Raw genomic sequence first — 11,945 nt, forward strand, 5'->3', positions numbered from 1 at the left:
AAAAGAAGATCTGAGATCAGTAACCTGCTTGAATAAAGAAATTAGAGAGCAAGAATAACAAATCCAAAGCAAGAAGAAGGAAGGGCATAATAAAGATGAGAGCAGAGATAAATAAAATTTAAACAGAAAAATAACAGGAAAAAAATCAATAAAGTCAAAATCTGCTTCTTTGAAAACATCAATAAAATTGATCAACCTCTAGCCTGGCTGAAGAAGACACAAGTTACCAATATTAGGAATAAAGAAGGGGATATCACTACTTATCTCGCAGACATTAAGATAATAATAATAAAAAATTATATGGCTAGGCATTTGATACAATTACACAAAACTTAGGTGTAATACGCTAATCCCTTAAAAAGGTGCAAAATACCAAAACTCACCTAAGAAATAGATAACATAACTATTTCTATATTGATTAAACAAATTGAATTTGTAGGTTAAAACCTTCTTCCCCCACCCCTGAAAAAAAAAGAAACCTCCTGCCCCAGATGGTTTTACTGAAAAAATTCTGAAAATTCTGAAAAATTTACTGTAAAATACAGAACATTCAAAAAAGAAATAATACCAATTCTACCTAATCTTTGTCGGAAAGTAGAATACTACTAAATACTTCCCAACTGATTCTATGAGTCAAATTATCCTAATGTTAAAACCAACGACATTACAAGAAAGAAACACTTATAGCCCAATATTCCTCGTGAACACAGATGCAAAAATCCTCAACAAAATAACAGCTAATTGAACACAGCAATATATTGAAAGGATAATACATAACACATAAGTGAAGTTTACCCCAGAAATTCAAGGATGGTTCAACATTTGAAAATCAATCAATGTAATTCACTGTATTAACAAACTAAATTTTAAAAGAAAGATCTCTGACCTACAGCCACCCAGAAGGAGATGGCCGCCCCAGCAGTGTCTGGGCTCTCCCTGCAGATGCAATGCTTCAGCACATCTGTGGTCAGGCCATTTGCCAAGCTTGTGATGAGGCCACCTGTTCAGAGATATATGGTATCAAAGTTCACTATGCCACTGCTCTTTATTCTGTTGCATTTAAACAGGATAAACTGAAGCAAGTAGAAAAGGAATAGCACAAATCTTGAAGGAACCCAAAACGGCTGCTTCTATTATGAATCCCTATGCAAAGCATTCCATTAAAGTGTAAAGCCTAAATGACATGACAACAAAAGAGAGGTTTTCTCCTCTTATGTCCAACCTGCTCAAATTGCTTGCTGAAAATGTTCACTTGAACAATATTGCTGGAGTCATTTCTGCCTTTTCTACAATGAGTGTCCACCAGGGAGAAGCACCTTGCACAGTTACCACTGTAACTTCTTTAGATGAAGCCACTCCTACTGAATTAAAAACAGTGCTGAAGAGCTTCCTAAGTAAAGGCCAAGTGTTGAAATTGGAAGTTAAGACTGATCCATCAATCATGAGTGAACTGACTGTCTGTACTGGAGAGAAATGTGTTGAATGTCTGCAAATCCCAAGATTCAGAAGCTGAGCAGAGCAATGTGGGAGAGTTTCTAAAAGTTGATTTTCTGTCAGTGAAAATTCTTAAACTTGGAGCAACAATAAAATGCTTCCTGAACAGAAAAAAAAAGAAAAAGATCTCAAAAGATACAAAAAAGCATTCAAGAAAATTCAACATCCATTAACATAAAAAAAATCTTCATCAAATTAGGAACAGAAGAGAATTCCCTAAGCTTAATAAAGGACATCTGTGAAAAACCTATAGCTAACAGCATAGTTAATAGCGAGAGAATGAGTTCTTTCCCTTTAAAATCCAGAACAAAGCAATGTTTCACTGGTCCTATACAGTATCATACTGGAAGTTCTAACCAGTGTTTTAAGGAATAGTCTTCACATAAATATGCCAAATTGTTTTTTGACAAAGGTGCAAAAGAAACTCAGTAGAAAAAAAATAGTCTTCTCAAATGGTGCTGGAATAACTAGATGTCCATAGACATAAAAAAAAAAAAGCAGCTCAACATAATCCTAATACCTTATACAAAACATTAACTCCAAGTGGAAAAATATATCATATACCTAACTTAAAATTATAAAACTGTTTAGAAGTAAACATAGGGGAAATGTGTGACCTTGGGTTTGGCAATGAGTTTTTGGAGACAATATCAACAGCATGATCCATAAAAGAAAAAACTGACATAGGCATACCTCGTTTTACTGAGCTTTGCTTTATTGTGCTTCGCAGATACTGTATTTTTTTTTTTTCACAAATTGAATGTTTGGCAAGCCTGTATTATCAGATGGTGGTTAGAATTTTTCACTAATTAAGTATTTTTAAATTAAGGTATGTGCATTGTTTTTTTAGACATAATGCTATTGCACACTTAATAGGCTTCAGTATAGTGTAAACATATCTTTCATATGCACTGGTAAACAAAAAAATTTGTGTAACTCACTTTACTGTGATACTCACTTTATTTCAGTGGTCTGGAACTGAACATACTATATCTCCAATGTATGCCTGTAAATTGGACTTGATCAAAATTAAAAACTTCTGATCTACAAAGACACTGTTAAGAGAATACATACTCAAGCTACAAACTGGGAGAACATATCTGCAAACCACATATCCAATGAAGGATCTGTATAAAGAATATATAAATACTCTTCAAACTTAATAAGAAAATTTCCAATTAGAAAATGGGCAAAAAGACTTGAACAGACACTTAACTAAAGAATGGCAAAGATATAAGAAAAGATACTCAACATCTTAGTCATTAGGGAAGTGCACATTAAAACCACAATTAGATACCACTACATACTTACTATAATGACTAAAATAATAGTTTAAAAAAAACTAACAATACCAAATGCTGGTAAGAGTGCACAGCAATAGGAATTATATATTGTTGGTGGGATTGCAAAAATGTTATAGTCACTCTGGAAAATTCTGGCAGTTTTTCCTAAATTTAAGTATACGTTTACTGCTATGGACCAAATGTTGGTGCCTCCCTAAAATTCATATCTTGACACCTAATTCCCAGTGTGACAGTAACTGAAGGTGGGACCTCTGAGTGGTGATTAGATCATGAGCCCTTATGAATGGGATTAGTGCCCTTATAAAAGAGACTCCAGATTGCTCTCTTGTCCCTTCTGCCATGAGAGGACACAGCAAGAAGAGGGCCATCTATGAACCAGGAAGCGGCATCTTTCATCAGACACGGAATCTGCCAGCAATCTGGACTTGCAACCCTCCAGAACTATGAGGAATATTTGTTATTTAAGCCACCCAGTCTATGGTATTTTTGTTATAGCAGCCCAAACAGACTAGGACACTTACTGTATAACCCAGCAATCCTACTTAGGATAAGTAGCTGTATTCATAATTACCAAAAACTGGAAACAACCAAAATGTCCTTCCATAGGTGAACAGATAAACAGTGTTATACGCATACAATGGAATACTACTCTGCAACAAAAATGAGTAAGCTACTCATTCACCTAACAACTTGGCTGAATCTTAAATGTGTTTTTCTAAATGAAAGAAGCCAGATCTAAAAGGTTACACATTGTATAATACCATTTGTATGACATTATAGAAAAGGGAAAAAAAAGCTATACTGAAAACAGACCAGTGATTGCCAGGAGTGAAGGGAAGGAACAGCGGTGAAACACATATGGAAATTTTAGGGTGATGGAACCATTCTGCATGGAACTGAGGTGGTCAATATATGACCCCATGTATCTGTCAAGACCCATAGAACTGTACATGATGAAAGTAAGCTTAACTGTATGCAAGTTTAAAAGACCAACAGGGATGCCAGGATGAAGTGCAGACTGTGACAAATGAATATAACTGTGTTATAAAACCATGACATGATCTCACTGAAGGGGAGGGAAAAACAACTGACCTAAGTAACTCTGGAAAACAGTGTTCTGACCAGATAATGTAAGACTAAAGAAAAAAAAAAGAAATAAGCACTGTGCTTTAGTTGGTAAATTTGTTTCTCATAGTGATACTGGTTAACAAATCTGCGACTACTTTACGTAGACATACTCTAGACATAGCCACATTTCTCATTGTCAGAGTAAGAAGAGACACACAGGCGAGGGGGAAGGTTAGAATGAATGTTGTGGTGTTGGATTACAGACAAAAGTATAAACTCATCGTTATATACAGATATGAAAATACAAATGTGTCTGCATATATGAGTTAGCATACATAAATATATTTACTAGTTCTGTTTTCTGTGCAAGCATAGAAGCAATGACACTTCTAAAGCAACAAGTACAACTAGCTCCAAGATCTTAGTTTCTCATTATCGTTATCCAGTAAAAATAACCAGGGCTTCCTGGAGAAATGGCCTTTTAGGTGTAGGGCGTGGAAAATACAAGCAAATCTTATAGTTCCAGAAAGTAAGGAAATAACTTTCTTTAAAATGGGAACATGCCAAAAGAGCACAGGAGGCAACAATGAAAGAGTTCCCAATGCTGGAATAATCTGAACAACAAAATAATGACAGTAATGGATTATACCCAAATAATAAAATAAATATCAGTGACTCCACACTGGCATGTAAGGGAAGGGGACAAATGTTTCTTAAAAAGAATTCCAAATAAAAAATGTAAGAGGAGTGAAAGAAACAGAAAATCACCATTAGAACACCACAGTAGAAGTTACGGTTCAAGATGGTGAAGTAGGAAGATTCCCAAACTCACCTCCTCCCACAGACACACTGAATATACAGCTACATATAAAACAATTTCCTCTGAAAGAAACCACAAAACTAGCTGAGAGACTCCTACGCAATGGGCGACCAAAAAACCCCACATCAGAACAGGTAGGAGAGGCTGAGACACAATCTTGCTGAAAACCCCACCCCTAGTGTGGTGACCCACAATCAGTAGGAAACTCACAACTCCAAGCTTCTCCCTGAGGAGCAAAGGGTCTGAACCCCACACCTAGCAACTTTTAAGACCTGCACCTGCGAGATGAGGCCCCAAAACATCTAGCAACACAGGACTTGCATCCACAAAACACACAAGACTATAGTGAACTGAGAAACAGTTCTGAACTGAGAAATAGTTCTGAGGACATCCTGGGCCCAGAGCTGAGGAAGCTGACTGAAACACCCAGTCTTTCTGTAAAAGAGGTCTATTTGCTTATCTTAAAGCTTTGGTCTAAGGGGCAGGCATCTAATGTAACACACATCTAGGATACTACTAAAATATTCTCCAAAGATAACAGAGGTCACCTTTGTGCTCTCCCTCTGCATAACTCCAGGTCATGGTATCTCCCAGAAAGGAGTTAGTGCACGTATCTGGTGCCCTAGTTTTTGTGCATATCACCCAAGAGTCACCCCTTGACTGCTGGCTCTGGTGGACAGAAAGGCTTATATTCATTAAGTCCCACAGGACTGTAAAAAACAGAGTTCTTAACTGGCTATTCCCCCAGGGCATGGTGGAGAAGCAGCAGACTGACATGCCCAGTCTGAAAGAAGCTTATAAATTTATCTTCCTACCCATGGCCTGAGGGACAGGCTTCAACTTAAAAAAGTATATAAGGGACTACTGAAAACCTCTGCAGAGATCAGAGAGGCTGGTGAGTGCCATCTTCATGTTTTCCCTCTGCCCCAAGTCAGGTCACCAGTGTCTCTCTGAGAAACGAGCTTGTGCACATGCCTGGCACCACAGCTTTTGTAGCTGCCACCCAGAGGACACAGCTCTTGATAGCCTGGCTCTGGTGGCTAGTAGGGGTTGGGTTCGTGGGTTAAATGGGATGGAGGCAAACAAAGAAAAGTTCTTAATTAGCTGTCACCCCAGAACTCAATGCAGAGGGAGCAAACAGCAAAGCCCATTGCTGAGTCTTCCCATGAAACAGAAAAGCCGACTACTGAGTCTTCCCCTGAAAGTCTTCATACTTTAAAAGCTGCTGCCTGAGAGTCCAGTTTTCAATCAGTCTGCATCTAGGTAATGACTGAAATCCTCCCCTTTGGGACACTGAAAGATTTTGGCACATGCTCAACTACAGAGAGGCACTAAGAACAAAGTAGCCTACTTAGACAACCACGAGAGTTTGAGATATCAATGGCATTTTTCACAGAACTAGTAATTCTAAAATTTGTATGGAAACACAAAAAACCCTGAATAGCCAAAAAAAAATCTTAAGAAGAACAAAGCTGGAAGTATCACACTCCCTGATTTCAAATTATACTACAAAGATACAGTCATTAAAACAGTCTGGTATTGGCACATAAAGAGACACATAGATCAATGGAACAGACTAGAGAACCCAGAAATAAACCCACACTTATATGGGCAATTAATCTACCACAAAGGAGGCAAGAATATACAGTGGGGGAAAAGACAGCTTTTTCAACAAATGGTCTTGGGAAAATTAGACAGCTACATGCCAAATAATCAAACTGGACTACTCTCTCACACTATGCACAAAAATAAATTCAAAATGGATTAAATACTTAAATATAAGATTAGATACCATAAAACTTCTAAAAGTAAACACACACAGTAAGCTCTTTGACATCAGCCTTATTTTTTTGGATATGTCTCCTCAAGCAAGTGGACAAAAGCAATAATAAACAAATGGGACTACATCAGACTAAAAAACTTTTGCAAAGCAAAGGAAACTATCAACAGAATGAAAGGCCACCTACTGAATGGCAGAAAGATATCTGCAAATGACACATTTGATAAGGGGTTAAGATCCAAAATATAAAAGAACTCATACAATGCAAGATCAATAAAACAACCCTATTAAAAATGGACAGAGGATCTGAACAGACATTTTTCCAAAGAAGACATACAGATGGCCAAAAGGCAATTGAAAAGCTGCTCAACATCACTAATGATCAAAGAAATGCAAATCAAAACCGCAATGAGATACCACCTTACACTTGTCAGAATGACTATAGTGAAAAAGACAACAAATAACAAATACTGGCAAAGATGTGGAAAAGGGAACCTTCATACACTGTTGGTGGGAATGTAAATTGGTGCATTCACTATGAAAACAGTATGGAGATTACTTAAAAAATTAAAAATAGAAAACAAAAATATTAATTAGAAAAAATACATGTTTATAACGGCATTATTTACAATAGCTAAGATATGGAAGCCACCTAAGTACCCACCAAAGATGAATGGACAAAGATGTGGTACAGGGCTTCCCTGGTGGCGCAGTGATTGAGAGTCTGCCTGCTGATGCAGGGGACATGGGTTCATGCCCCTGTCCGGGAGGATCCCACATGCTGTGGAGCAGCTGGGCCCGTGAGCCATGGCCGCTGAGCCTGTGTGTCCAGAGTCTGTGCTCCACAACGGGAGAGGCCACAGCAGTGAGAGGCCCGCGTACCGCAAAAAAAAAAAAAAAAAAAAGATGTGTTACTCAGCCAGAACAAAAGAATGAAAACTTGCCATATGTGACAACATGAATGTACCAAGAAGGTATTATGCTAGGTGAAATAAGTCACATAGAGAAAGAAAATACTGTATTATTTCACTTATATGTAAAATATTTTAAAAAAACAAATGAATAAACATAACAAAACAGAAACAGAATATACCATCAGGCCACTCAAGATGGAAATTCTCTTGCTCTCTGTACATCCCTTGCTCAACCAGTACATGCTTTATCTACATGCTACTCAAATGACTAAACTTCTCTCTCATTCACAGAGCTTAATCAATAACTGCCTACATGGTTGCCCCCAGCGTCAGATAGTGATTGTTCTAATCTTTACATCAGAAAGGCTCTGCCCTCCTAGTTTATCAAAGGGGTTATGAGGGACGTGTCCCTTTGCTGGTTTCCCTGGTAACCAATAAGCCAACCTGATGTCAATTCCACCTACAATTAGTAACCTCCCTCTTCCCCTAGTAGGGATAACAGCTGCTGTGACCTGCCTGCTGTCTGCTATGCATGGTGCAGTGCTGCTCCAGGAACTCCTTGCTTCAGATGTGTAAGATCCCCTATCCAATAAACCACCGATATCGCTATTGCTGTCTATGGGCTCTTTCTTCAGTCTTGAGGCTAGGCAATTACAAGGCTTGCAGGCCTGTGGAATGCAGCTTAACCTAGTTACAGATACAGAGAACAAACAGATGGTTGCCAGATGGGAGGGGGGCTGGAGGGGGTGGAAAGAAATAAATGAAGGAGATTAAGAGGTACAAACTTCCAGTTGTAAAATAAATGAGTCACAGGTATGAAATGTATAGTGTGGGGAATACAGTCTGTAACTCTGTAGTATCTTTTTATGGTAACAGATCGTAACTAGATTTATTGTGGTGATTATTTTGAACTGTGTAGAAAGATCAAATCACTGTTCTGTAATAGGAACTAACACAATGTTGTTAGTCAATTATACTTCAAAAACAAATAAACTCATAGAAAAGGAGACCAGACTCATAGTTACCAGAAGTAGGGATTAGGAGGAGGAGGAACTGGACGAAGGCAGTCGAAAGGTAGAAACCTCCAGTTATAAGATAAATAAGTACTAGGGATGTAAAGTATAACATGATAAATATAATTAACACTGCTGTATGTTATGCATGAAAGTTGTTTAGAGAGTCAATTCTGAGTTCTCATCACAGGAAAACATTTTTTATCTTTCTTTAATTTTATATCTATATGAGATGATGGATGTTCACTAAACCTATAGTGATAATCACTTCATGACATATAAGTCAAATAATTATGCTGTACATCTTAAACTCATACAGTCTGGATGTCAATTATATCTCAATAAAACTGGAAGAGGAAAAAAAGACAATAGAAAGGATCAGTGAAACTAAGAGCTGGCTATCTGAAAAGATAAACAAAATCAAAAAACCTTTAGCTAGAGTCAACAAGAAAAAAGGAGAAGACTCAAATAAATAAAATCATAAATGAAAGAAGAGACATTACAACGGATACTACAGAAATACAAATGATCCTAAGATACTACTATGAACAATTATACACCAACAATTGAACAACCTAGGAGAAATAAATTCCTGGAAACACATAACCTACCAAGACTGAATCAGGAAGAAGTAGAAAATATGAACAGACCAATTACTAGTAAGGAGACTGAATCAATAATGAAAAACCTCCCAACAGACAAAAGTCCAGGACCAGACAGATTCACTGGGGAATTCTACCAAACATTTAAAAAGAATTAATACCAACCCTTCTCAAGCTCTTCCCAAAAATGCAAGAGGAAGGAATATCCCAAAACTCATTATGGGGCCAGCACTATCCTGACACCAAAACCGGACAAGGACAGCACAAGAACAGAAAATAATAGGTCAATATTCCTGATCAGTACAGAAGTAAAAACTGTCTACAAAATATTAGCAAACTGAATTCAACAATACATTAAAAGAAGGATCATGCACCATGATCAGGTGGGATTTATTACAGGGATGCAAGGATGGTTCAACATCTGCAAATCAATCAACGTGATATATCAAGTTAACAAAAAGAAGAATAAATATAATTGTCTCAATATATGCAGAATTTAACATCCATTTATGATAAAAACTCTCAACAAATTGGGTATAGAGGGAACATACCTCAAGATAAAAAAAAAAGATAATAAAAGCCATTTATGACAAGCCCACAGGTAACATGATACTCAATGGTGAAAAGCTCAAAGGTTTTCCTCTAAGATGGAGAACAAGACAAGGATGCCCACTCTTACCACTTTTATTCAACATAATATTGGATGGAAGTCCTAGCTAGAGGCAAGAAAAATAAATGAAAGGCATCCAAATTGGAATGAAAGAATTAAAACTATCTCTATTTGCAAATGACATTTTACAAATAGAAAACCCTAAAGACTTAGACTTAATTTACAAATTCAGTAAAGTTGCAGTATACAAAATCAGCATACAAAAATCTGGTGCATTTATATACACTAATAAAGAACTATCAGGGGCTTCCCTGGTGGCACAGTTGTTAAGAATCTGCCTGCTAATGCAGGGAACACGGGTTCAAGCCCTGGTCTGGGAAGATCCCACATACCACAGAGCAACTAAGCCCATGCATCACAACTACTGAGCCTGCACTCTAGAGCCCTCGAGCCACAACTACTGAGCCTGCGTGCTGCAACTACTGAAGCCCGCATGCCTAGAGCCCATGCTTCACAACGAGAAGCTACCATAATGAGAAGCCCGTGCACTGCAACAAAGAGTAGCCCCCACTCGCCGCAACTAGAGAAAAGCCTGTGCGCAGCAACAAAGACAAACACAGCCAAAAATAAAAATAAAATAAATAAATTTTTTTAAAAAGAACTATCAGAAAGGGAAATTAAGAAAACAGTCCCATTTACAATTGTATCAAAAAAGAATAAAATACCTAGGAAGAAATTATCCAAGAAGCTGAAAAACTTGTACACTGAAAACTATAAGACGCTGATGAAAGAAACTGAAGATGACACAAATAAATGGAAAAACATTCCATTCTCATGGATTGGAAAAATTAATATTGTTTATATGTCCATACTATCCAAAGCAATCTACAGATTCAATGCAATCCCTCTCAAATTTCCAATGGCATTTTTTCAAAGAAATAGAACAAACAATACTAAAATTTGTATGGAACAACAAAAGATCCCAAATACCCAAAGCAATCTTGAGAAGGAAAAAAGCCAGAGGCATCATGCTTCTTGATTTCAAACTACACAATAAACTACAGTAGTCGAAACAGTATGGTACTGGCACAAAACAGACACACAGATCAACAGAGTAGAGCAGAGAGCCCACAAATAAACCCACGCATATATGGTCAATTAATTTATGATAAAAAAGCCAAGAATATACAATGGTTAGTCTCTCCAGTAAAACTGGACAGCCACATGCAAAAAAATAAAGCTAGACCACTATCTCACACCATACACAAAAATAAACTCAAAAAGGATTATAGACTTGAACATAAGACTGGAAACCATAAAACTCCTAGTAGAAAACATAGGTGGTAAGCTCCTTGACTTTGGTCTTGGCAATGATTTTTTTAATTTGACACCAAAAGCAAAGGCAACAAAAGCAAAAATAAACAAGTGAGACTATATTCAACTAAAAAAGTTTCTGCACAGGAAAGGAAACCATTAACAAAATGAAAAAGCAACCTATGGAAAGGGGAAAAAATTGCAAATTGTATATCTGATAAGGGTTTAATATCAAAATATACAAAGAGATCATAAAATTCAATATCAAAACCCCATACAATCTGATTTTTAAAACGGGAAGAAGATTTGAATACACATTTTCCCCAAAGAATGTATACAGATGGCCAACGGGTACATGAAAAAATGTTCAACATCACTAATCATCAAGGAAATGCAAATCAAAACCACAATGAGATACTACTTCACATCTGATAACAGCTATTATTTAAAAGACAAGAAATAACAGGTGAATAGATGTAGAGAACAAACGTATGGACACCAAGGGGGGATGGATGAATTGGGAGATTGGGATTAACATATATACTCTAATATATATAAAATAGATAACTAACGAGAACCTGCTGTATAGCACAGGGAACTTCACTTACTGTACAGTAGAAATGAACACAACACTGTAAGACAACAATACCCCAATTAAAAAAAAAAAAAAAAAAAAGAAAAGAAAGAAATACCAGGTGAGGATGTGGAGAAAAAGGGAACTCCCATACACTGTTAGTGGGAATGTAAATTCCTCCACTGGTAATGGAAAAGAGTATAGAGGTTCCACAAAAAATTAAACATAGAACTACCATATAATCCAGCATTTCCACCACTGGGTATTTATCTTAAGTAAATGAAAAAAGTAACCGGAAAAGATATCTGCACTCCCATGTTCACTGCAGCATTATTTACAATAGCCAAGACATGAAACAATCTAACTGTCCATTAATGGTGAAGTGGATAAAGATTACATATATATATATATGTACATACACATACACACACATATATGTATATATACACACA

General features: G+C 36.9%; 1 pseudogene; it reads left to right on the forward strand.

Annotated features, from left to right (window-relative positions):
- The first annotated feature begins 906 nt into the window (after positions 1 to 906).
- Positions 907 to 1,539, forward strand: LOC131758424 (ATP synthase subunit O, mitochondrial-like; annotated as a pseudogene).
- The last annotated feature ends 10,406 nt before the right edge of the window (positions 1,540 to 11,945 follow it).

The sequence above is a fragment of the Kogia breviceps genome, chromosome 6 (assembly GCF_026419965.1).
Source record: "Kogia breviceps isolate mKogBre1 chromosome 6, mKogBre1 haplotype 1, whole genome shotgun sequence".
Lineage (NCBI taxonomy): Eukaryota > Metazoa > Chordata > Mammalia > Artiodactyla > Physeteridae > Kogia > Kogia breviceps.